At 45.7% G+C, this 27,681-nt stretch overlaps 1 protein-coding gene across 5 annotated transcripts in view; it reads left to right on the forward strand.

The window, feature by feature from the left end:
• The first annotated feature begins 964 nt into the window (after positions 1-964).
• The window catches only part of LOC138754896 (ephexin-1-like), a 59,479-nt gene continuing 32,762 nt past the window's right edge, over positions 965-27,681 (forward strand). For 2 of the 5 annotated variants that reach the window (XM_069919857.1, XM_069919860.1), the window contains exons 1-2: positions 969-1,338; positions 12,491-12,574. The gene's annotated coding sequence lies outside the window, so the exon portion shown is untranslated. Of the gene's footprint in view, positions 1,339-2,255; positions 2,467-12,490; positions 12,575-26,283; positions 26,458-27,681 lie in introns of those variants that run through there. The other 3 variants (XM_069919859.1, XM_069919861.1, XM_069919858.1) reach the window with 3 other exon arrangements.

The raw sequence follows: 27,681 nt of genomic DNA on the forward strand, positions 1-27,681 counted from the left end.
TCCTACTGCCCAGCCCGACTGCCGTCGGCGCCGTACGGGCTTTAAACTGCCCGTTAAAGGAACCAAAGGTGCTTTATTTAAAAATCTGCGACCTCGGGGTCTGGGCCCGAGGATCCGGGGAAGCAGCGTTCTGGCGCAAAGCGCCAGTTCCAGAACTGCCATTTCCCTGGTGGCTCAGCCACAAACGGGTCTAAGAAGCCACCCTGAAGGCCTGTGTTACATTCCTTCCCTTGGGATCAAGCGCCTGCCTGGTTTTCCCAATGACTCATTTAATACTGCCCTTTTCGCATGCCTTCTCCATCCCCCCCCCCCCCCCCCCCCCCTGGAGTTTCCACACCACTTCCTGGCTGCTGTCTGAAAGCCTATATACAACTCCAATCAGGGTCTTTCTACCCTTATATTTTCTTCATTCTACCCACAGAGATTCTACATCTTCCGATCCGATGTCTCCCCTCCGAAGAACTACCCTCCTGTCCTTCCGATACACTGCGTACCCTTGGATGTTTACTTCCCAGCTGTGATCTTTCAGCCATGACTCAGTGATGGCCACAATGTCACACCTGCCAACTTCCAGCTGCGCTAATCGATCACCAACCTTCTCTCTCATGCCACGGGCATTTAAATGCAAGACATTCAGTGCTGCATTCAACACCCTTTTCAATTTTGCTTCCCAACGACCACAAGTCAATACTCCGCTTGCAATTTTGCTCTGTCGATTGCCTGTCCTTCCTCACATCCTCGCTACACAGGGCATCTGCCCTCTCATTTTGGTTCCCACCCCCATGCCACACTAGTTTTAACCCTCCCTGGGCTGGAAACCCAGGAAGAACATGCAAAATGCACCCACGAAACGCAGCTCCCCTGGTCATGATCGAACTCGCGGCTGCAGGGCAGCGGCGCCTTTCTAATGATAACACGTGGACGCCCACGTATTTCCTTGCTTTGGTGAACTGACAGGCAAGTATTTTCTTGCATGCGCATCACATGGTCAGGGTGTGTAGCTTTAACACACCTCTCTTGCAAAAGAGAGAGAGTGAGAAAGTGGGAAGAGAGGGAGAATGAGAGAATAAAAAGAGAGGAGAGAAGGAGAAAAAGAAAGAGAGAGAGATGAACAAAAGCAGGGCGTAGACCTCCAGCTGAACTAATGCGCTTCCAAAACTTTGGTTTTGCAAAAAAAACCTGCAGGGAAAAAACACCCCACAGAATTTCACTTCCTCCCAGATACACAGGAGACGCCAGTTTAAGGAAAATGATCGTCCCTTCAAAGAAGAACCATTCTTTCCGGTCGCTTTCCACCAGAGCCGGCCAGTCCCTGACGTTGGAACCCCAGACTTGGAGGTAGGATGGTGCTTTGATTCCGCTTGTGCCCGGGATGCCTTGGGAGCGATTGAGAGTTGGGTTTCCGCAACGCACACCGCGGCCGAGTTGGCTGCGGGGAGGGAGGGGGTTGCAATGAGCGTGTGTCCGATGGGCTGTTTTATGCGGTGAAATTCACCCTTCCCTCTCCCGAAGGGGTGGATAGGGTTAAATGGACCAACAGGTTTACAAGTGTCAAAGAGGGGGGGGGGGAAATAAACCCCTATATTTTCATTGCATTCCCCCCCCCCCCCCCAGCCCTGGGCGCTCCAGCAACAGAGAGTTAAACGTTGGACTCAGTTCGAAGTTTTGAGTGATTCCATATTTTTGCCAGGGGGAATGGAGAAGGGAGGAAGGGAGGGAGGGAGGAAGGGAGGGAATATGAAAGTCTTTAGACTTACCCAGAAATGGTGGAGGGGGCAAAACACAGGATTCTGTTGTCACTTGTGGTTAAGTGAAAAAACACACAAATTCTGGAGAAACTCAGCAGGTCAATCAGTGCCTTTATGTAAGGATACAGAACCAACGTTTCGGGCTTGAGCCCTTCAGCAAGGTGTGGGGCAACATGAGAGATGTCCGCACAAAAGGGGGAAGAGGGGGTGGTGAGGGTGGGACATGTTAGGTGGAGGGGTGGGGGACAGACCGCAGAAAGGGGAAGGGGGAGTCTAGGCTGGGTGGAGAGAGAAAGAGAACTGAAATGACTAGTTAAAGGGGATGGTGGGGGAGGGGTGGAAGGCGAGCTGATTAGTGGAAGGCAGCAAACTCAATCAGTGTTCGTGCCCTGGGGTTGGAGGCGGTCCTGATGAAAAATGAGGTGTTGTTCCTCCAATCTGCGGGTGGTCAGGGTGGGGTGATGGGAAAGGCCATGGACAGACGTGCGAGCTTGAGAGCGTGATTCAGAAATGAAACAGCTGGCTACGGGGAGGTCGCTTTCCTTGCGGACGGAGAGGAGGTGCTGGGCGAAGCGATCTGCGACCGATCTCTCCGATGTAGAGGAGGCCACAGAGGACGCAATAAATGAGTTCTGTGGAGGTACAGGTGAAGTTTTACTTCACCTGAAAGGTCTGTTTGGGACCTCGGACCGTGGTGACGGAGAAGATGTGGGTGCAGGTATTACACCTCCTATGACTGCAGTGGGAGGTGCTGGGGGGAGCGATGGGTGGGGAGGGAAGTTATGGAGGGAGCGGACCCTAGAGAAGGCTGAGAGGGGAGGAGAAGGAAAAAATGTGTCTGATGGTGGGGTCCTGTACTAAGGGCCGGAAATTCCCAAGGATAATATGTTGGATGGGGAGGGTGGTGGGGTGGTAGGTGAGGACGAGGGGGATTCTGTGTTTATTGTTTCGAGAGCAGATGAGATGCGGGTGAGGCTTGAGTTAATGGTGGTGGAGGGGAAGCCTCGTTTGTGGAAGAAGGCAGATGTTTCAGAGGCTCTGGACTGGAAGACCTCATTTTGGGAGCAGATGCATAGGAGACAGAGAAATTGGGAGAAGGGGATGGAGTCCTTGTCCTTGCCTCTCTCCCTGATGGGACTTGGTGCTTCTTATAGAGAAGGGAGGGCCCTGGGAGGGGACTATTGGTCTGGGGGGGTGGGGGTGGAGAGCATTGTTGGGGAGAGACATCTCTGGAGGGGATTGTAGATGTTGGAGAGAGAGTCAGGGTTGGGAAGAGAGTTAACATAGAACATTACAGCACAGTACAGGCCATTCAGCTCTCAATGTTGAACCAACCCAAATATACCTACCAAAAACTAAACTCTCTCTACCTCATGACCCTCTTTTTTTCCTTTCATCCATGTCTCTTAAACCCCCCTATTGTTTCAGCCTCTACCACCACCCCTGCCAATGCATTCCAGGCAACCAAACTGTGTAACAAAAGAAAATATCCCTGACGTCTCCCTCCCTTCTCTTTGTACACATGTCCTCTGGTGTTTGCTAGTCCCACCCTGGAAAATGGGCACTGGCTCTCCACCCAATCAATGCCTCCATCAATTCTCCTCTCATCCTACTACATTCCAAAGAGAAAAGTCCCAGCTCTGCAAACCTTGCCTCGTTAGACTTATTTTCCAATCCAGGCAACATCCTGGTGAATTTTATCTGCATCCTCTCCAGAGTGTCCACATCCTTCCTATAATGAGGTGACCAGAACTGAACACAATACTCCAAGTGTGGTCTGACCAGAGATTTGTAGAGCTGCAACATGACGTAGACTTTGTTCCCTGACTAATTCAGCCCAGGATCCCTTAGGGGTTCTTAATTCTCCTATCAACCTATGGGGTGACCTTGAGAGATCTAATGATTTGGACCCCAAGGTCCCTCTATTCCTCCACAATGTTAAGTAACTGACCATTACCCTGTACTTAGCTTTTGTGTTTTGACTTTCCAAAGTGCATTACCTCACACTTAATCTGGATTGAACTCCATTTGCCACTTATCCACCCAACTCTGCATCCTGTCTCTATCCTGTTTTAACTTTTCACAGCCTTCAGCACTATCCACAACACCTTCAACCTTCAGATTATCTGCAAACTTACTGACCCAGGTCATTTACAAAGATCACAAAGAGTGGAGATCCCAGAACAAATCCCTATGGCCCCTCCACTAGTCACCGACCTCCAGGCAGGATACTTTCCCTCCACTACTACTCTCTGCTTTCTACAGGCAAGCCAATTCTGAATCCAGAATTCGAATGAAGAGTTGGTGTGTCAGGGTGGGAACACAGGGAGAGACCCCTGGATGTGGGTACAATTGATATTGGGGACTGGCCCGTGGGGAGGTGGGACATAAAGTACACAGTTTGACCTGCTGAGTTTCTCCAGCGTTGTGTTTACTTCAACATGGAGTCTGCAGACTTTCGTGTTTTACTTGACCTTTGGAGAGGGGTGGTATTTGCGTTAGGGTCCTGGTGGTGGTGGGGGGTTAAATCTGTGCAGCAATATTGGCAAGAATGGGTGGAAAGAATTTGTCGATTTTTCTTGATACTTTGCTGAGGGTTTTTTAAAAAAGAAACTCTTGTGATTCAGCCTCTTCCAGCATTTATTGCCCAACCCTTGTCCCCTGAGAAAGTGGAGTTGAACAGTGTTGAAGCGCTGAAAATGCTCCCATGATGCTGTTGGAGAGGAAGTCATGGGATTTAGGACAGAATCCATTGCACATTAGAGGCCCTTTGGCCCACAGTGCTGTGCCAACCCAATAACCCACTCAACAACTGCCTCCAATTTCCCTACTGCACAACCCTCCACTTTTCTCAGTTCCATGTATTATCTAATGGTCCCTTAAAAGACCCTATTGTCCCAGCCTCCACCACTCTTGCTGGCAGCGCATTCCCTGTACCCACCCTTCTCTGTGTGAAGAACATTCCCCGCCCCCCTGTACTTATTCCAAGCACCTTAAAGTTACACCCCCTCGTGTTGGCCACTTCAGCCCTGGGGAAAAAGCCTCTGGCTGTCCACATGATCAATGCCTCTCAGATTTATTGTCAGAGTACATACATGAATCACATACAATGCTGAGATTAGTTTTCCTGCGGGCCAGGCAGAATTATCACTTATTGGTAGTGCAAAAAAACTACACAATGTACACATGTAAACAGATAATGAAATGTAAACAAGCTGACTGTGCAATATAGAGAGAAATAAAATCAATAAAGTGCACAAGTAAGAGTCCTTAAATGAGTTTGTCGTTGAGGAGACTGATGGTAGAGGGGGAGCAGCTGTTTCTGAACCTGGTGGGTGTGAGTCTTGTTGCCCGACACCTCTTTCCTGATGGCAGCAGCGAGAACAGTGCGTGTGCTGGGTGGGGTGGATCTTTGATGGTCGCTGCTGGTCTCTGACAGCAGCGTTTTCTGTAGATGTTCTCGATGGTGAGGAGGGTCCACTCAACCGGGCAGCATCCTTGTAAATCGCATTTTACTATCCTTGTAAGTCTCCTCTGTACCTTCTCTATAACGTCCACATCCTTGCTGTAATGAGGTGGTCAGAACAGAACACAATATTCCCAGGGGAGTCGAACCAAGGCGCAACATTACCTCATTGTTCTTGAACTCGATCCCATGGTTAATGAAGGCCAACACTCCACACACTTTCTGAACAACGCAGTCAATGTATGCTTGGCTTTGCGTGTCCAAGAGACACGGGAGCCCCCAGATCTCTCAGTTTGTCCACACTGCTCTGAGGCCCAGTTAACACTGTAATCTGCCTTCAAATTTGTCCCACTGAAATGAACAACTTTGCACTTCTCTGAGTTAAACTCCAACTGCCACTTCTCAGCCTGGCTCTGCATCCTAACAAATGTCCCATTGTAATTTCTGACAAGCCCCCAAACTATCCACAATGCTACTGACCTTTGTGTCATCTCCAAACTTAGAGGGTGAAGAAAAAGTGATTAGATTTCAGTCCACATTCAACACTTCAGCTCATTCCGCACTCTCTGTGTGAAGAAGTTCAAGTTCTCAAGTCAAGTTTATTGTCATCTGATTGTACAAGTTCAACCCGACTGAAAAACATGCAAACACACAAGCAGATGTAACACACGTACAGACAAACAATTCACACACAGGACAAGTATTCATCTATGAAAATAAATGTTGTTTCGTGGATATGAGAGTCTCAGAGGGTTAGTGGGAGCAGTTGGTTGAGCAGGCTGATCCTCACTCAGCCTGATCCTCCTGTATCTCTTCCCCGACGGGAGCAGTTGAAAGATGCTGTTTGCGAGGCGGGGGGTGGGGGGGGAGCCCTCAGTGAATTTGCGTGCCTCTTCAGACAAAAATCCCAGGAGATCATATCAATGGTGGGGAAGGGAGACTCCAGTGATCTGTGGTCCTCGGACACACAACCAGACGTAACACACATACAGACAAACAATACACATGCAGGACAAGTATTCGTCTATTCAAATAAATATTGTTTCCTGAATATGAGAGTGTCAGGGGGTCAGTGTGAGCAGTTCCTGTGGTCATTCACCATTCTCATTGCCTGTGGGAAGAAGCTGATCATCAGCCTGGTGGTGCCAGCTCTGATCCTCCTGCATCTCTTCCCTGACAGGAGCAGCTGCAAGATGCTGAGTGCGGGGCAGAAGGAGGTCCTCAATGATTTTGCACACCCTCTTCAGACAAGTTCCCCCAATATGTTTCCCCTTTCACTCTTAACCCATGTTCTCTGGTTTGTATCTCACCCACCCTCAGTGGAAAAAGCTGACCTACATTTACTCTGGCGATTCCCCTCATAATTTTAAATACCTCGATCAAATCTCCCCTCGTTCCTCTATGCTCGGGAATATAGTCCGAACCTGTTTAACCTTTCCCTGTACCTCCGCTCCTGAAATTCCAGCAACGTCCCGGTAAATCTCTCTGTTTCAATCTTACTGCATCAGAGGTGGGGAGAATGGATTTTTCGGCTGGTTTGAAAGGAACCAGTCATGTGGCTGCTTTGTTTTGGATTGTGTTGAGCTTCCTAATGGCTGTTGGCTTGCACTCAATAAGGTAACTTCATACTACTGCCTCACCACCTCCACCTCCCAGGCTTGTGCCTTCCAGGGAGCAGAAAGCTTGTGGGCTGTCAGGAGATGCCCATCTCCACAGACCATCTGCCCCTGGACTGATCCAACAGCCATATTATTTATATGGTAAGGTCAGATGTGTTTCTGGTCAATGGTGATTTCCAGGATGCTCATTGCAACGTTATTCAATGACCTCCTGCAAATTGGAGGAACAATACCTCGTATTCCATAGGGGAACCCTCCATCCGGATGGCATTCAAATTCTCTGGCTACTGTTAGACCACCCCTCCCCCTCATCTTTCACTATGTCTCTGAGTGTCCCTGTCTCTGTCTGTATCTCTGTCTCTCACTCTCTCTTTGTTGCCTTTCACAGGGCCAAAATCACCCCCCCCCCCCGCCATCAATGTCTCACCTTTCCTCTCTCCTATAATCATATCTTTTTGTACTCCTCTCCGACTCATTCTTCCCCTCTCTCCAGACCTTTTAATTTGGACTCCCACCTGCTTTTTACTTGAGGAAGGGCTCAGGCCTGAGATGTCGGTGATGTTCCTTTACCGTACTGCGGAGGCTGCGCGACCGGCCAAGTTCTTCTGGCATTTCTGTTTTTACTGTCATTCAATATAAAGAGTTGGTGGTTTAAGTGACAGTCACTGGGTGATATTTTTATGCCATGATTGTTTATTGTTACTTATCAGTCCACACCTAGTCCCGTCCTGATCTTACAAAGTTGCTGAAGGAACTGAGTTTTGTCCAATTATCAGAATCCAATGCATTGTCTTGACATGGCGCATTGGTCAGGAAACCTGTTCTTTGGTGACAGTGGTTTGTACAGATCTCGTTACAAAATTACAAATTTCAATTCTGTAAACACAAGATTTAATATTAAATAATTAGTGTGAGAAAGTGAGGTCGTGTCTGGAGTTCATTGACTGTTCAGGAATCTGATGGCAGAGGGGAAGAAACTGTTCTTGTGCAGCTGGGCACTCGTCTTCAGGCTCCTGGAGCTTTTCCCCCGATGGTAGCAGAGTGAAGCAGGTGGGTGGGGGGGGGGGGGGTCCTTGAGGGTTGAGGCTGCTTTCTTCAGACACTGCCTCTTATAGACGTCCTTGATGGGGTGGAGTCTGGTCCCCGTGATGTCGCAGGCCGAGTTAACACCCTCTGGAGTTTTTTCTTGTCCTGAGCGTTGGTGCCTCTGCCCCAGGCCAGAATGCTCGCCGTGGTGTACTGGGATGCTGCCTGGATTGAAAAATAAGTCTTATGAGGCAAGGTTGGCAGAGCTGGGGTTTTTCTCTTTGTATAAAGATGAGAGGAGACTTAATAGAAGTCTACACGATTATAATAGGCATATAGACAGAACATTGCCTGTTTCCCAGGGCAGGAATAGCAAACACCAGAGGACGTCTGTACAAAATGGAGGGAGGGGAATTTAAGGGAGACATCAGGGGTACGTTTATTTTTACACAGAGAGTTGTGGTGGCCTGTAGTGGAGGTGGAGGCTGGAACATTAGGGACATTTAAGAGACTTTTAGACAGGCTCATGGATGGAAGAAAAATAAAGAGTTATGGGGTAGAGAGGGTTTAGTACTTTATTTAAACAAAAATATGGATCAGCATAACATCGTGGGCTGAAAGGCCTGTACTGAGCTGTTAGTGTTCTATGTTCTAACACGACCCAGTCCTCATCAAGGGCTCAGCAGTGGAGAGGGTCAAGAACTTCAAATTCCTGGTGTCAACATCTCCGAGGATCTGTCCTGGAGCCTCCATGTCGATGCAATCGTGAAGAAGGTTTGTCAACGGCTGTACTTTGTGAGGTGTCTGAGGAGGTTCAGTTCATCACCGAAAACTCTCATAAACTTCTACAGGTGGACTGTGGAGAGGATTCTGGCTGGTGGCATCACTGCCTGGGACGGAGGCGCCAACTCTCAGGACAAGAAAAAACTCCAGAGGGTTGTTAACTCGGCTTGCAACATCAGGCACCAGACCTCACTCCATTGAGGACATCGATATGAGGCGGTGTCTGAAGAAAACAGCCTCTATCCTCAAAGAGCCCACCACCCAGGCCGTGCCCTCTTCACTCTGCTCCCATCAGGAAGGAGGTACAGGAACCTGAAGACGAGCCCCTAGCAGGACAAGGACAGCTTCTTCCCCTCCACCATCAGATTCCTGAATGATTAATGACCCACAGACTTTGACTTTTTCTAGAATGAGAGCGGAGGAGAACCAACCAACTGACGAAATATTCAATGAACACCTTTTGTCTGTTCACCTCCCTCTACCATTCTTTTCTTCTCCCCGGCCTTTTAATACGGACGCCTGTCTGTTGCTTGCTCGTACCTCGAAGAAGGGCTCAGGCCCAAGATGTTGGACGTTGCGAGACCTGCTGAATTCCCATAGCATTCTGTGTTTTTACTACAATCGCAGCGTCTGCAGACTTTTGTGTTTCACTCCTGAATGATTGATAGGACCTGGCTGACTCAACGTAAACAAAAGAAATAAATAACGAAATAAACAGATAACGAAATGCAACAAACTGTGCAATATAGAGAGGGGAAAAAAAATCAAAGTACACAAGAGTCCTTAAATGATTCCCCAATTGAGATTGTAGTTGAGGAGTCTGATAGTGGAGGGGGACCAGCTGTTCCTGAACCTGGAGATGATAGTCTTGTGGTTCCAAGACCTCTTTCCTGATGGCAGCAGTGAGAACAGAGCGTGCGCTGGATGGTTAACGCTGCTGCTCTCCAACGGCAGGGTTGCCCATGGATGCTGTCGACGTGATGTCTCCTGCTTTTTTTGTAGGGCTTTACGCTCAGGGATATTGTTGTCCCTGTGTCAGACCATGATGCAGTTATCAGTGCCTTTAAATACTGTATCCCATTTCATTCAAAATCGAAGGTAACACCAATCGTGCTGTTTCACAACTCACCTTGAATTCAAACCCACCCTTGCTGACTTGCCTGTAACCTATTGGTGTGGGTGAGGTGTTCGCTATAATGGTTTAGGTTGGGAACTTGCGTGGCACTTGCAAAGCTCCAGGGCTAGGCCCAAACATGTTTCAAGAACAGTTGCATAAACACTAGCACCTGGGGCAATCTCGTCGCTCCATACAGATTTCGGTTAAACTTGGTTTTCAGTGGATTCCTGTTGTACCCGGATCGTAGACAGAAAAATCTCTGCTGTACAGCACCCCTGAAAGGGACAAGGGGCTAAGAACCCAAACATGGAGATTGTGGAGGAGATGCTTGTACCAATCCTCGCTGATTGTGGTCTGGAGCCGCCCCTTACCCACCTCTTGGCTGCTCTCATCCTCCAATTTTATTTGGGCGCCTGCCTACACACATTGATCATTCCTTGATGAAGGGCTCAGGCCTGAAGTGCTGGTGATCTATAAAGTGCTGCATGACCTACTGAGTTTCTCTGACGTTTCAATCACAGCGATTGCAGGCATTCGTGCTTCACTCTACCTCAGTAGCTTTTTTTAAGCTGCATAGAATTGGAGGGGGGGAGGTTTCTGTCCCCATCTCTACATTCAGAGGCGTGACCAGGTTTTAACGTTGAGTGGAGTGAGCACATCAAAAGGCATCACGTCACATATCAGATGGTGAGTCAGTGGTTGAATGGCAAGCCCTACTGATTTTTGGTGGTGTCGGTCATGGGGAGGGGGGGGGGGTTGGAGCGTTGGACCTGAGTGGGGTGGGGTGGAGCATCAGACTTGAGGGTGTGGGATGGGGCACTGGACCTGGGGGAGGGGTGTGTGATGGGGTATCGAACCTGGGGGTGGGGGTAGGATGGGGCATCAGACCTGGGGGGGCGGGGTTGGACCATTGGACCTGTGCGGGGGTGCATACCAAATGATTTTAAATTGTTTATAAATACCTTCAGAGACATTTCCCTCCAGGTGCCAGCAGCCAGACTGCTCCCCCTTAGAGAATTCTTCAAAAGTGGACCATCAGCCCATCACAGGAGACTGGGCAGTGAGTTCCAAAAGGCACCACCTTTGAAGAATGCGCTCGGAGTAGTGGGGGTGGGCAGCCGTTCCCCTTTTGCTCCCCTTCCCAACCTCACCCCAAGCTATGCCACTGTCGACATTACAGTGATGACTTCAGTTGCTTGCAGTCCTCAGGCCGCGAAACAAGCTTTTATTCACCCCTTAATTATAGGAGCATCAAATGATATGGCTGGAATCAAGGCCATTCAGCCCATCCTATCTGTCAGCTCTATGGAAGAAGTTCACTCTTGGTAAAATCTCATACGTGACAACTAATCTAAAATGCTGGTGGTCCTGTAACTATAATTGCTGGTGGTGTGGACCTAGGGGGAGCAAGGAGCAAAGACACAGCGCTCTCCCACAGGGTCCTTCTGCTCAGTCCGACTGTCCACGGGTCCGTACAGGCTTTAAACTGCCTGTTAAAGGAGCTGACGGTGGTTTGTTTAAAATCTTGCGTCTGAGGGGTCAAGGCCCAAGGCGGCAACGCCTGTGTTTGACAACAGCCACGAGGAGTTGTGGACTTTGGGGTTGCAGTGGGCACCAGAAACAAGGAGAGCACCTCCCACTCCCCCCCCCACCCCTACCTCCCACGCTCCACTGAGAAGGAGAAGCTGAGGAGACGACCCTACAGGACGGTAACCCTGGAGGCAGGCCAGTGAGGGGCTTGGCAGCTGAAGGGCACAATCAGGCGGCAAGCCATTGGCTACTTGTGGGTGAGGAACCCACACGGGTTGCTGGCGGCGAGAGATCATAGGGCCCACGCCAGGCTGCTGGAGGCTGGCTCAGGGTACCAGGCACTGGAACCGGGATTTGAGAGGCTCCTGAGATCAAGAGCTCCTGAAAGGCACCGAAGGCTTCCTCATCGCGTCAGAGGTTTGGATCTGGAGTTTGGGTTGCCAAAGGTCTGGACTGGACTGGAGTCGTTTGCAACCGCAAAACTGCAGGAGAATTTGAGGCGAATCAACAAACCCTCAGTGACTCTTGCTTCTTTTTCTCTGACTGTAAGGGGCGCCGGGCGACGCTAAAGGTGAATCTTTGTCCGACTAAAGGAAATTTTGTGTAATATTACATTTCTGTTTTATTACATGAAAATACATAATATCTGATGTGATCTGGGCACACTCTGAGTTAAAGACCTTGCCTGCTCTGACAGAAGTTGGAATATTGTGTGCAGTTTTGGTCACCGAACTGCAGGAAAGGTAAAAAGAGTGCAGAGAAAATTTACCAGGACGTTGCCCGGACTTCAGGAGCGGAGCTATAGGGAAAGGTTAAACAGGTTCAGACTTTATTCCCTGAAGCGTAGAAAAATGAGGGGGGATTTAATCGAGGTATTTAAAATTATGAGGGGGACAGACAGAGTAAATGTAGGTCGGCTTTTCCCACTGAGGATGTGAGATGCAAACCAGAGGACACAGGTTAAGGGTGAAAGGGGAAAGGTTTAGGGGGAACTGCTTCACACGGAGAGCAGTGTGGACCAAGCTGAAGTGGTGAATGTGGACTCAATTTTAATTTCTAAGAGGAATTTGGACAGGTACATGGATGGGAGGGGTGTGGAGTAGTCAGGAAAATAGTTTGGCACAGGCTAGGGGCCTGTTTCTGTGCTGTCATGTTCTAAAGTGGTTCACACAAAAAGTTGTCTCTGGTTCTCTCTGCACAGATGCCGCCTGGCCTGCTGAGTGGTTCCAGTATCCCCTGCACATGGGAGCAGACTGACTGAATGAAGAGTGAGTCAAACCCTAAGGTAGGATCAGGATGCTTTTTAAAAAAAGAAACTTATCAACGGATCTTCTGTGTGCGGCGCACACCCCCAGCTCTTTCACCTTGGCTTTCAGAGACCTGGAGTCGTGTAGCTGTGAACAGTCTCATCCATTTATGGTGTATTATTTCCATTCTTTCATTCTCCCCCCCTCCTCCCAGATCCTACCCCTCACCTACACATAGAACATTACAGTGCCATAGAGGCCCTTCAGCCCACAACATTCTGCTGACACATACACCTACCCAAAAATAAACCTTGCCTACTTTGTGACCCTCTATTTTCCATGGGTCTGTCTAAGAGTGTGTTAAATGTTCCCCTTGTACCACCACCCCTGACAATGTGGTCCTGGCCCCCACCACTGCGTATTTTTTAAAAAAAACCTTACCTCCGACATCTCTCCTAAACATTCCTCCCCTCACTTTGTACAGATGTCCTATGGTGTTTGCTACTGTTGCCCCTATGCCTCTAATTGCTCCATAGAGAAAAGCCCCAGCTCTGTTAACCTTGCCTCATAAGACACGTTCTGCAGGCAACATCCCGGTAAAGAGTAAATCATGAGAGCTTGCAGACACCGCGACGGTAGTAAAAGCACACAGAGATGCTGGAGGAACTCAGCCGGCCCTTAGGAGGTAAAGATATATTATCGACATTTCGTGCCTGAGCCCTTCCAACATCCTGGTAAATTTCCTCTGCACCCTCTCCACGTCCTTCCTGTAATGAACATAATATTCCAAGTGTGGTCTCACCAGAGGTTTGTCGAGCTGCAACATGACCTCGTATCTCTTGAACTCAGTCCCCTGACTAATGAAGCCCGGTGTCCCATAGGCCTTCTTAACTACCACAGAGAACAACTGGCATTGCCAAAATAACCCACCAACCTTTTTGTCTTTAGGATGTGGGGGGGGGGGGGGGGGGGGGGGGGGAGGGGTAGGGAGGGGTAGGGAGAGCAGATAACCCACAAATCACAGGGAGAATATTTTTTAAAACAAAAATGACTTTATTCACAATTATTTGCATAAAGAAAACCATCGACTCTCACACCCGCACATTTACATTGCTGTGCATAGTTACATTCATAAGGCCATAAGATATAGGAGCAGAAGTAGGCCATTTGGCCCATCAAGTCAGCTCTGCCATTCCGTTATGAGCTGATCCATTTTCCAACTCCCCTGGCCTTTTCCCAATAACCTGTCAATTCAGATACCCATCAATCTCTGCCTTATATACAACCCAATGGCTTGGCCTCAACAGCCATCTGTGGCAGCAAATTCCAGGGGTTCATCGCCTGCCCAGTGGTCCTCTCCATCACTCGTATGGTCCTGTGCATTGGACTTTCTCTGCAGCAACCGTACCTCTCCGGCTAGAGCTCCTGTAGAAGGTTGACGTGATGGTGGCCGGTGGCCTTGTCCGCCTCAGTCTTCTCGGGAAGTGCAGTCGCTGTTGTGCCTTCCTGATGAGTGAGGAGATTTGAAGTGTCCTAGAATCTTGGTGTCTCCACTCTCTCTACTACAGAGTTGTTGATGTGTAGTGGAGGGTGGTGGTTTCAGGTCGTCCTGAAGTTCACGATCATCTCCTTCGTCTTGTCCACATTAAGACTCAGGTTGCTAATCACGCACCATTTCGCGAGATTTTCCACCCCTTCTCTGTGGTGCGACACGGGATGTTTACCAGGCTGTTGTCTAGATTAGAGGAAATGATCTATGGGAAGAGTTCAGACAAACTTAGATCGTGTTCTTAGGAGCATTGGAGGCTGAGGGTGACCCAAGAGATGTTTATAAAATCCTCAGAATGGAGTAGGGAGTCCACATTGTTTTTCCCAGGATGGTAAGACATGATGGAAGAGTTCAAGAAGCTTCTAAATACACACAATAACATGCTGAAAATAGAGGGATGTATAAGTAAGTGGCAGATTTTTAGTTTAGCATGGTTAGTGCAACACTATTACACTGCCACGACCCGGGATAGAATCCGGCGCTGTCTGTAAGGTATTTGTATGATTTCCCCGTGTCTGCGTGGATTTTCCCCAGGTGCTATGCACAAAACATTATTTATTTAATTATTTGTATAGATGAACTACTTGTCCTGCATGTGTATTGTTTGTCTGTACGTGTACTATGTCTGGTCTGTGTGTGTTTGTACCGAGTACCGGAGAACATTGTTTCAATTAAAAATAAAACTTTCTTAGACGTACAGCATGGCAACAGGTCCTTCCAGCCCACGAGCCTGTGCTTCCCAGTTAAACTACACCCCCGGTACGTTCTGAAGGGTGGGAGGAAACTGGAACCCCCGGGGAGAAGACCCACGCAGACATGGGGAGAACGTACAACCTCTTTACAGACAGTGAGGGATTCGAACCCTGGTTGCTGGCGCCGTAACAGCATTGCGTTAACCATTTCACCGGTTGTACGTGTGTAATCAGATGACAATAAACGTGGGTTGAGTTCCTCCCACCGTTCAAAATGTACCGGGGGTTGTAGGTTAATTGGTGTAATGGGCCAGTGGACCGAAAGGCCCTGTTACTATGCTGTATGTCTAAATTTAAATTTAAATTTAAAAGTTTAATTTAAGTTCAATGCAGACATTGTGGGCTAAATACCCCATTCTGGAATGAAAATGGTCATTGTATGTTTGGACCATTACATTCCTAAACTCTCTCTGGGCTGCCGACAGTCTAAAGGTCTTGTGTGGTCCATTTCTCCCCTTCATCTCAGCTCCTGGCAGGGTAAACGGGCCCCATTTCAGCACATTAACTCTTGACAAGGACACACAGGGAGTTTGGGGCCTTCCAGGTGGGTCAAGGGTCTGGGATATCCAGATCCCCTCCTCTCCCCTTGCCCCTTGTTGAGGCTGAGAGTGCATTCCAACTAGTAGGGTTGTGGGACCAAAGTGAGAGGGGTGATGGGATGAATGGCCTCTCAGATTTCAGATCTATTGTCAGAGTACATACATGACGTCACATACAACCCTGAGATCCTTTTCCTGCAGCTGCAACAGAATTACCACTTATTGGTAGTGCAAAAAAAACCCTGTACACAGTGGACACATGTAAACAAATAAAGAACTGTAAACAAACTGACTGTGCAATACAGAGAGAAAAAAAATCAGTAAAGTGCAAAGTCAGAGTCCTTAAATGAGTCCCTGATTGAGTTTGTCATTGAGGAGTCTGATGGTGGAGTGGGAGCAGCTGTTCCTGAACCTGGTGGATGCAAGTCTTGTGACACCGATATCTCTTTCCTGATGGCAGCGTTCCCCGCAGATGTTCTTGATGGTGGGGGAGGGTTTTGCCTGTGATGTCCTTGGCTGCGACCACTACCTTTTGCAGGACTTTACGCTTGGAGGTATCGGTGTTCCGTGATGCAGCCAGTCACCACACTTTCCACCACACCTCTGTAGAAATTTGCCAGGGTTTCTGATGTCATAACAGACCTCCGCAAACTCCTGAGGAAGTAGAGGCACTGACATGCTTTCTTTACAAAGCCACCGGCTTGTTGGGTCCAGGAAAGATCCTCTGAAATGGTGACACCCAAGAACTTGAATTTGCTCACCCTCTCCACCTCTGATCCCACAGTTGTGTATTTAAAATATGTTGGAAGTCATCCTCTGTTAACGTCACATGCTTCTCAGTGAATTAAACTAGTTTTTCTGCAATTTATAGATTCCTTTAGTGTTTTCAGCACCTCTTTCAGAGAATCCAAGATTGGCATGTTTCTGTCTATTGTCTTGTAATAAAGACAAGCATTTGTCTTCGTTTGTTGCCAGACAGACAAGTTTGTTTTCAGAAAAATTGCCTGAAATGCCTCTTATAGTCAGAGAAAGAGAATCAAAGGAGAGTCCCCCCTCAGAGACACCGTGTGTCCATGGATTCGCCTCCAGCTATCCTGCAGCCACACAGACTCCTGTTCGGTCCATCGGCTGCCCGAGCTCTGGATCCCCACCTCCGACACAGTCGGGAACCCTTCAACGCCCTTCCGCATCCCTGTTCTGATACCCCGTGCCCCTTTAGCCAGTCCCCAGCAATCCGCAGCCCAGTGCCAACCCTTTGGCCGCGGTTGCCAGCCGCCCGCGCGGGTTCCTCGCCTCAAGTCGCTAATGCCCCTCCCCCAGCCGCTGAGCCCCTCGTTGGTCGGCCGCCACAGTCACCATCCTGTAGGGTCATATCCTCTGCTTATCCTTATCCATGGGGGGAGGGGGAACTGATCTCCCTGTCTCTGGTGCCTTGACCGGTCCACTGCTCTCCCCCAGAGACTGCAACCCCTTGTGGTTCACTGCCTGGCACAGGCCCTGTGATGCAGGATCCCTTTGCCTTCCCATGTATGTCACCTGACCTGCTGAGTTCCTCCAGCATTTTGGGTTTTTTACTCAGGCTTCCTACATCTGCATCCTTTTATTTGTTGGGCAATCAGCCTGGTCCAAACTTGGGAGCAATTGTGGAGTTCCTCTTACCAGGCACTGCTAACAGGAACTATAGAACATTTCAGCCCAGAAACAGGCCCTTCGGCCCTTCTAGTCTGTGCCAAACCATTTCTTTGCCTAGTCCCACTGACCCGCACCCAGTCCATAGCCCTCCACACCCCTTCCATTCATGACCTGTCCAAATGCTTCTTCAATGTCAAAATTGCGCCCACATTCAACACTTCAGCTCGTTCCACTCTCTCTGTGAGAAGAAGTTCCCCCTGAAACAGTGATTCTCAACCTTTTTCTTTCCACTCACATCCCACCTTAAGTAATCCCTTGGCCATCGATGCTCTGTGATTAGTAAGGGATTGATTAAGGTGAGATGTGACTGGGAAGGGAAGGTTGAGAATCCCTGCTCTAGTCCTAATTGTTACTAAAATATTTTGCTTGAGAAAAATTGTTATTGGCCCATTTCCTTTGGCGTTCTGAAACCTTGCACACAACGAGTCAATTAGGGATGATTAAAACAGGGGTTTTCAAACTTTTTCTTTCCACCCACATCCCACCTTAAGCAACCCCTTGGGGCAGAGGGATGATTTAAAGTGCGATGTGAGTTTAGGGGGCAGTTTGAAAACCACTGCTCTACATCAGCAGATAAAGGATCAGCGTTTACTTTCACCAAAGGTGCTCATGATAGCAAGGAATAACACAAAGATCCTACCATACAGGGGCAGGGTAGGGGGCACCATGTGGTGTGTCATGAAAGACTCACAAATTTCGGACTGGTTGCCTCACTGCCTGATACGGAGGTGCGATTAAAACAAGCCTGGACATCAATGTCTTAGACTCAAAGACAATTTTTCTCAAGCAAAGGAAAAAGGTTGAGAACCACTGCCCTAGTGTTTCCCCATAACCTTTCCCCTTTCTCCCCAAAGCCATGTCCGAAAGTGATTGATAAAGGCCTTTGTTAAGGCAGAAAGTCTGGCAGTTTGACACCAACATGTGATAAATCTGTTAGATTATTAATTAACTCATGCAAGGTTTCTGGACATAGATATCAGTATATAAAATTCAAAGTTCACCTTATTACAGGAAGGATATGGAAGCTGTAGAGAGAGAGCAGAGGGGATTTACCAGGATGTTTCCTGGATTGGGAAACAAGTCTTATGAGGCATGGGTAGCAGAGCTGGGACTTTTCACTTTGGAGCGTAGAAGGATGAGAGGAGACTTGATAAGAGAGGCATGGATCGGGTGGACAGACAGTGCCTGTTTCCCAGGGCAGGAATAGCAAACACCAGAGGATGTCTGTACAAAGTCAGGGGTAAGTTGTTTTTTTTTTTACACAAGTTGTGGGGGCCTGGAATGCCTCGCCAGGGATGGCAATGGAGGCTGGTTACAGGGTAGGGAGGGTTTGGTAATTAAAAAAAAAGGAATATATGGGTCAGCACAACATCGAGGGCCGAAGGGCCTGTACTGTGTGGTAGTTCTATGGATATAGGTTCATTGGGTGACATTGTGTATATACAAAAGAGAGAAATGTAAACAAGAAGGCAGGGCAAACTGTGCTGCACAGAAACAAAATATTCAATAATAAATAATGTGTAAAGTAAAAGTCCTTAAAAGAGTCCCTGTCATTGAGGAGCCTGATGGTGGAGGGGGAGCAGCTGTTCCTTAACCTGGTGGTGGGAGTCTTGTGGCCTTGATACCTCTTTCCTGATGGCAGCAGTGAGAACACAGTGGGTGCTGGGCGGGGTGGATCCTTGATGATGTTCTCGGCGGTGGGGAGAGTTTTGCTCATGGGCTGCGTCCACTGCATCTTGCAGGGCTTCACGCTCGGGGGTATTGGTGTCCCCGCACCAGGCTGTGAAGCAGCCGCTCAGTCCACTCTTGCAGAAATTTGCCAGGGTTTCCAATGTCACCTCAAACCTCCGCAAACTCCTGAGGAGGTAGAGGCGCTGACGTACTTTCTTCGTGAGGCCATTAGTCTGTTGTGTCCAGGAAAGAGCCTCCGAAATGATTAGGGGTGTAGATAGTGTGGACTGCAGGAAAATTTCCCAACGCAAAATGTTGCCCTTTCTTTTTTCTCCAACTGATACTGTTCGACCTTTGGCAGATTGTTTATTCTTTTTGACAGTGAAGAGCTTTGTTTTGCACGCTATCCAGATAAGTCAATCACGACACAATAAGCCAAATACTGCAGAATAGAGAGAAATATACAAGAACAGAGCAGTGTAGAGAAAATCTGCAGTTAAAACACTGCAGGGGCTTCACCTTTTGTAGGTGAGAGATCCACTGCAGAGTCTGATAACAGACGGGACACAACTATCTTTCAGTTTTTCAAAATGCTAAATTTAAAATTATAGTCAGACATCCAGCCCTTCTGGCTCACGAGCCTGTGCCACGCAATTCCACCCAATTGACCGACAGCCCCCGTACAAGCTCCTTCCGGGCTGCGCTGGATTTGAACCTGGGTCCCTTGCACTGCAACGGCGAGCGCCTGCATCAAGTTTTTATATTAAGAGGAGTAGTGGCCGGTCAGGGACTCCAGCCCTCTCCGGAAAAGTTCGAAAAAAACAGACAAAACACAAAGGCACAAACATAAAAATTAAAACAAAGTGAAAGTAAAGGTGGGAAGAAAATGGCAGTGAAGAAAGAAAAGTCAAAAGCAACGGGATGAAAAGAAGAAGAAAGAACGTCGGAAGAAGAAGGTGAAGCCCTTACCTGTCCGAGGAGGCCCGCTGCGGAGAGAGAAGCCCGCTCCCTAAGGTCAGTTGAAGTCCCGAGCTCGAGACTACAAAAATGGCTCGCGGAGCCAAGTAAAAGTGCGCAACCGCGCATGCGCGACTTCTCGCGCATGCGCGGTTGCGCATGACAAAATACACTGACGGGAGGGGTGACCAGCTGAAGAGTCGATCTCCACAGCTGAGAATGACAGCTACAACACAACAACAGGAAGAGAACATAGAAAATAAAGAGAACAAGAAAGAGAGTAAAAAGAAAACAAGGAAACAACAGATGACCAACCCAGAGGAAAAAGAAGAACGTAGAGAAATGGAAGAAGAAGGGAAAGGCAAGACAATGGATTTTTTTTTTAAAGAATATATGGAATCAGTAAAAGAATGGCAATTACAAGAATTTAGTGAAATAAAAAGAAGAATTAAAAGAGCAGAAGAAAAAATGAATAGATTAGAGATGGTCATGTCAGATATAGGAAAAAGAGTGCACAAGGTGGAAGAACGAGGAACAGCCGTAGAAATGGAAGTAGAGGACTTAAAAAAGAAATTAGAAGAATCTAATAAAAAAGTTAGAGGCACAAGAGCTGTTAGCTCAGAAGATAGATATAATGGAAAATTATAATAGAAGAAATAATATAAAGATAGTGGGCCTTAAGGAAGATGAAGAAGGCAAGAATATGAGAGAATTTATAAAAGATTGGATCCCCAGGGTCCTAGGAAGAAATTACAGGAAGAAATGGAAATAGAAAGGGCACATAGAACATTAGCCCCTAAACCACAACCACAGCGAAAACCAAGATCCATTTTAATAAAATTCCTAAGATATACAACAAGAGAAAATATATTGGAGAAAGCAATGAAGAAAATAAGCCACTGGAATACAAAGGTCAAAAAAATTTTTTCTATCAAGATACAAGTTTTGAACTCCTGAAGAAGAGGAAGGAGTTTAATACAGCAAAAGCGATCCTATGGAAAAAAGGATATAAATTTATGCTAAAGTATCCAGCGGTACTTAAAATAGTTATTCCAGGGCAGCAAAACAGACTATTCTTGGATCCGGAGGAAGCACGGAAATTTGCAGAACAACTACAAAACAGGCAGAGAGATGAAGACATGTAACAAGAGTTAAAAAGACCACGAACTATATGTATGTGTGTATATGGGTATATATATAAATGTGTGTGTGTGTGTGTGTGTGTGTGTGTGTATATATGTGTGTACATGGCTCTTCAGCGCTTGACGTCCTGCTTTGCGGAAACTGCCAAAATGTTTGGCCTGGAAGTCAGCCTGAAGAAAACTGAGGTCCTCCATCAGCCAGCTCCCCACCATGACTACCAGCCCCCCCACATCTCCATCGGGCACACAAAACTCAAAACGGTCAACCAGTTTACCTATCTCGGCTGCACCATTTCATCAGATGCAAGGATCGACAATGAGATAGACAACAGACTCGCCAAGGCAAATAGCGCCTTTGGAAGACTACACAAAAGAGTCTGGAAAAACAACCAACTGAAAAACCTCACAAAGATAAGCGTATACAGAGCCGTTGTCATACCCACACTCCTGTTCGGCTCCGAATCATGGGTCCTCTACCGGCACCACCTACGGCTCCTAGAACGCTTCCACCAGCGTTGTCTCCGCTCCATCCTCAACATCCATTGGAGCGCTTACACCCCTAACGTCGAGGTACTCGAGATGGCAGAGGTCGACAGCATCGAGTCCACGCTGCTGAGGATCCAGCTGCGCTGGATGGGTCACGTCTCCAGAATGGAGGACCATCGCCTTCCCAAGATCGTGTTATATGGCGAGCTCTCCACTGGCCACCGTGACAGAGGTGCACCAAAGAAAAGGTACAAGGACTGCCTGAAGAAATCTCTTGGTGCCTGCCACATTGACCACCGCCAGTGGGCTGATAACGCCTCAAACCGTGCATCTTGGCACCTCACAGTTTGGCGGGCAGCAACCTCCTTTGAAGAAGACCGCAGAGCCCACCTCACTGACAAAAGGCAAAGGAGGAAAAACCCAACACCCAGCCCCAACCAACCAATTTTCCCTTGCAACCGCTGCAATCGTGTCTGCCTGTCCCGCATCGGACTTGTCAGCCACAAACGAGCCTGCGGCTGACGTGGACTTTTTACCCCCTCCATAAATCTTCGTCCGCGAAGCCAAGCCAAAGACATGAGTGTATCCCTATTTAAAGGAAAATATATAGAGTATAGATAAGAACTAATAAGGGAAAGAAAGGGAAGAGAGGAAGTAAGGAGGGAATTAAGAGAGTGACCTTTGTTATATATGAAAATTGAAATCTTTTCTGGGGGGGACTGGGTGGGGAGGAGTTACGGTCACTGCGAAATCAGTTGACGCTTGCGAGTGAATTCGCAAATCCAAATGGAGAGAGGAGATGTGGTTGCCCGACAAGGGATAAAGGGCAACTCAGGAAGGGGAGGGGATAGTGGGGTTAAAGAAATTTTAGATAGGAGAATAAGGGAAATGTTTGATGTTTTAGAAATGTTGTCTTATAAAGTGTTCAAAACAAGAAAGCAGAAATGGATAAGAAGGAAAGGTGATGATGAGGAAACGGAAAGGAAAGATAAACAAAGTATGAAATGGCTATGTTGAACTATATGACTTTAAATATTAATGGAATACATAACCAAATCAAAAGGAAGAAACTGCTAAATTTACTGAAAAAAGAAAAATTGGATATAGCATTCGAGCAAGGAACACATTTAACTGAAATGGAGCACAAGAAATTAAAGAGAGATTGGGTAGGACACGTAACAGTCATATAATTCAAAAGCTAGAGAAGTAGCTATATTAATCAGTAAAAATGTACCAATTAAAATAGAAGAGGAAATAATAGATCCAGCAGGGAGATATGATAAACTGTCAGATATATTCGGAGTTTTGGAATTTACTCAATGTATATTCACCTAACGAAGAAGATCAAAAGTTTATGCAAGATATTTTTTTGAAGATAGCAGATACGCAAGGGAGCATATTAATAGGAGGGGATTTCAACCTTAATTTGGATTCAAATATGGATAAAACTGGGGAAAAAATTAACAGAAAAAACAAAGTAACCAAATTTATAATTAAATCGATGCAAGAAATGCAACTTTTGGATATATGGAGGAAACAACACCCAAAGGAATAGGAATATTCATATTATTCGGGTAGACATAAAACATACTCAAGAATAGACCTATTCCTGTTATCAGCTCGTATGCAAGACAGAGTAAGAAAAACAGAATATAAAGCTAGAATATTATCGGACCACTCACCCCTGATATTGACAATAGAGTTAGAGGACATCCCTCCAAGAATGTATAGATGGAGATTAAACTCCATGCTACTTAAAAGGCAGGATTTTAGAGAATTCATTGAAAGACAAATTAAAATGTACTTTGAAATAAATATGGAATCAGTGAAAGTTAAGTTTATACTATGGGACGCAATGAAAGCGTTCATCAGAGGGCAAATAATAAGTTATGTAACCAAGATGAAGAAGGACTACAATCAGGAAACAGAACAGTTGGAAAGGGAAATAGCAAATATATAAAAATAATTAGCAATGAAGGAAGACATAGCAAAAAGAAGAGAATTGGCAGATAAAAAAATAAAATATGAAACACTACAAACATATAAGGTGGAGAAGAACATAATGAAGACAAAACAGAAATATTATGAACTAGGAGAAAAAACGCACAAAATTCTAGCATGGCAGCTTAAGACAGAACAAACTAAGAGAATGGTATTGGCATCAAGGAAAAAAGACAAACAGATCACATATAATCCAACGGAGATTAATGAAAACTTCAGAGAATTCTACGAACAATTATACCAAACTGAAAATGAAGGGAAAGAAGACAAAATAGATGAATTTTTAACTAAAATTGAACTACCGAAGTTACAAACAGAGGAACAAAATAAATTAACAGAACCATTTGAAATAGTAGAAATACAAGAGATAATAAAAAAACTACTGAATAATACAACACCAGGAGAGGATGGATTCCCAATAGAATTCTATAAAACATTTAAAGATTTATTAATTCCTCCCCTCCTGGAAGTAATCAACCAGATTGATAAAACACAAAGCTTACCAGATTAATGCAAAACAGCAATAATTACAGTAATACCAAAGACAGGGAAAGATCCACTCGCACCAGCGTCATATAGACCAATATCTTTACTTAACACAGATTATAAGATAATAGCTAAACTATTAGCAAACAGATTAGCCGACTATGTAACAAAAATAGTAAATCTAGACTAAACTGGATTTATTAAAAAAAAGACGAACAACAGATAATATTTGTAAACTTTTTAACTTAATTCATGCAGTAGAAGAAAATTCTTCAAGGAGTTAAAGAAAATAATAAGGAAATTTTTATGGAAAGGGAGGGAAACCGAGGATAGCACTAGATAAATTAACAGAATGGTATAAACAAGGAGGCTTACAACTGCCAAACTTTAAAAATTATTATAGAGCTGCACAATTAAGATACCTATCAGATTTTTATCAAACAAGGGAAAAGCCAGATTGGACTAGATTAGAACTAGATAAAATAGGGGAGAAGATACCTGAACATATATTATATAAATGGGATGAAAAATTGGTACAATGTAGGAATTCTCCAGTATTACATCATCTGCTCAATATTTGGAAGAAGATTCATGTAGAAAGGAATAAAACAAATTACCAATTACCAAAACTAATACTGATGCAAAATCAGCTAATCCCTTTTACAATAGATAACCTTTCCTTTAGAGAAAAGGAGAAAAAAGGGATCAAAATAATAGAAAATTGCTTTTCAGGAAATAAATTACTATCCTTTGAACAAATGAAGGATAAATATAATATAACTCAAGATACAATGTTGGCATACTACCAACTGAAATCCTACTTAAAGGACAAATTGGGAAGCAGTTTGTGGTTACCAGAGGGAAGTAATTTTAAATATGTGATTACAGACACAATGATAATCAAAAAATTTATAACAAATATGTATATTAAACTGCAAGAAAAGGAGAATGAGGAAACAAATGGTAAGACTAAACAAAAATGGGAACAAGATTTACACATAAAGATAAAGAAGGAAGCATGGGAGAAGTTGTGCTCTGGAACTATGAGAAATACAATAAACACGAGTTTACGTATGATACAATATAACTGGATACACAGGCTATACATTACACCTCAAAAGTTAAATAAATGGGACCCAACAGTATCTGACAGATGTTTTCGCTGTAAAAAGGAAATGGGAACAACAATTCATGCAATTTGGACATGTGAGAAAGTGAAAAAATTTTGGCAAGATCTAAACCAGATATTAAATAAAGTCACAAAAAGCAATATACCAAAAAAACCAGAGCTCTTCCTCCTAAGTAACATAAAAAACAAAGAATTTGGACTTGATTTGGATGGTGCACAAAAAAGATTTGTTATAATAGCTCTAGCCGTAGCAAAAAAATGTATTTATGTCAACCTGGAAATTAGAAGATAATTTGAGAATACAACAATGGTATATAGAAATGAATAAATGTATTCCATTAGAAAAAATAACATATAATTTAAGAAATAATATTACAATATTTGAACAAATATGGGAGCCATACATGAAACACAATAGAGAAAACCGACCAGGGACATCTACCACCTAAAATGACAGAAGGAGAAGGAAATGAAAAGAATTGACTCAGTGAAACTTCTTGTTTATTTTTATTGAGTGACAACATTGTTTGACGGGTTTAATGTATCTTAGATTCTGAACTTTAAATGAATGGGAGGGGCGGTAGGGAGGGTGGGTTGGGAAGAGGGAGGGGGGGAGAAAACGACACTGTATATATTTGAAAAGAAAAATGTATGTATCTTGATTAATGTGGTTTATAGTGTGAAAAATAAAAAAAATTTTTAAAAAGTTTTTATATTAAAAAAAATATTGCTCTCGATTCCAACGCCTGCAATCTCTCGTGTTGACCACAATGTACTTTCCGTGACCAATTGGTTTGTGTGCTCTGGATTGTCAAGTATTCTTAAGATCCTGATAACCTTTTCATCAGCTTTAATATTGGAGAACAGAACACAAGGCTTTTGTTTAACTTGTCAAGTCTGCAGTGAAAAGCAAATAATCTCTCTATGTCACGTTTGGGAGGGGGGGGGGTGGTGCCAGAACAAGAGACGCAATATATTTCCCACTGATCTGGCCCAGACCCTTCAGTCAAACTGCAGGTGGTTAGATAAAGCATCGACGGGTTGCAACAAGGTAGGAAGGCAAACTGTGCTTTAATTTTAATTTTTGGTTTACAAGGGCATGGCTAGAAAAGGCAGCAAATTCCACTGGACAATGAAGATTTTGCTTCCTGAACACTTTTGGGTACATTTTATCGATGTTGGGTTGCTGATCACGAAAATCACCTTAAAGTTTTTCTTTCTCGTACCGTTGTTTAGATACAACCTATTTTTGTGGTTTCCTGTCATATTATAAGTCGACTTCAAGCAGACAAAACCATAAAGGGCAACACATCGTTGAAGATTAATTTTCTGCATCTGCACAGGGACATCTTCCCTGCTGATCTCGGTGACGAACTTGGTGAAAGGTTTCACCGGGACGTTGCGACTGTGGAAAAGCGGTATCAGGGCAACTGGAACCCATCAACTATTGTTGGACACTGACGCGAGAGGCATCAGATGCCGAGTACAAACAAAAATCAGCGGCAAAACATTTTTAGGTCAGTTGAACTAATGCAAAGTGTCAGCGTCATTATTTGATTAAACATGCAAAATTCAATCAAAGTTTATTTAACGTTTCTCCAACTTCCTACGTGATGCAGCAAATCTGAAATTATCTTTGTGTTCAGCTTGAAGTTGTGGATCATAATCCCCAATTTCTTTTCAGGAAGCAAAACTTCTGGGGGGGTGGGGGGGAAACATTTGTTGTCCAGTGTTTTCTATCCTTTGTGGACTGGCGATGATTTTTTAAAAATAGCATTTTAAAATTTAGACATACAGAATGGTTACAGGCTATTTTCACCCAATTCACCTCGATACGTTTTGAAGGGTGGGAGGAAACCCACCCAGACACGGGGAGAACATGCAAACTCCTTACAGAGAGTGCGGATTCGAACCCAAGTCCCGATCGCTAGCTCTGTAACATCGTTTCACTGACCTGCTATGCCAACCGTGCTGCATTAATGTCAGCCACATGGGTGGATTTGGAGCTATATGATGCCCTTCTACAGGAGCTTCATCGAGAGTGTCCTGTCCGGCTGCATCACAGTGTGGGGTATGGTTGCTGCAGAGAAATGGATCAGAGGTCAATCTACAGGACCATAAGAGTGGTAGAGAGGATCACTGGAGTCTCCCTCCCCCACTATCGACATGATCTACCGGGATAGTTATCTAAAGAAGGCATTGAGGGCCCTTTCTACTCTGCACACACAGCATCTGCTCCCATTGGGGAAAAGATACAGGAGGATCAGAGCCAGCACTGCCAGGCCAAGAAACAGCTTCTTCCCATGGGCAGCGAGAACGCAGAACGACCAAACAACCTGCTCATACTAATCCTCCGAGATGCTCATTTGTGCGAAACAATATGTATTTATTTGTATCAATGAAATATTTGTCCTGCGTGTGCATCATTTGTCTGTCTGGGTGTGTGCCTGTATGTTTTGCATCGAGGTTCGGAGAACGCTGTTTCATCGGATACAATAAACTTGAGTTTGTTGCACTACCAAGTCATAGCTCTTCAAGTTCACATCCAGGAGTTGTGTAAATGTGGCAAAGGTGACTGAATCTCCCATACCAACCACCCCCCTCCCCATTTCAGGCACTGAGTTTCAGAGTGAACGGATGGCATAGCGGTTAGTGCAACGTTGATACAGCGACTGGGACTGGGACTGGGATTCCAATCCCGCGCTGTCTGAAAGGAGTTTGTACGTTCTCCCCATGTCTGT

Source organism: Narcine bancroftii, chromosome 2, assembly GCF_036971445.1.
Source record: "Narcine bancroftii isolate sNarBan1 chromosome 2, sNarBan1.hap1, whole genome shotgun sequence".
Taxonomy (NCBI): domain Eukaryota; kingdom Metazoa; phylum Chordata; class Chondrichthyes; order Torpediniformes; family Narcinidae; genus Narcine; species Narcine bancroftii.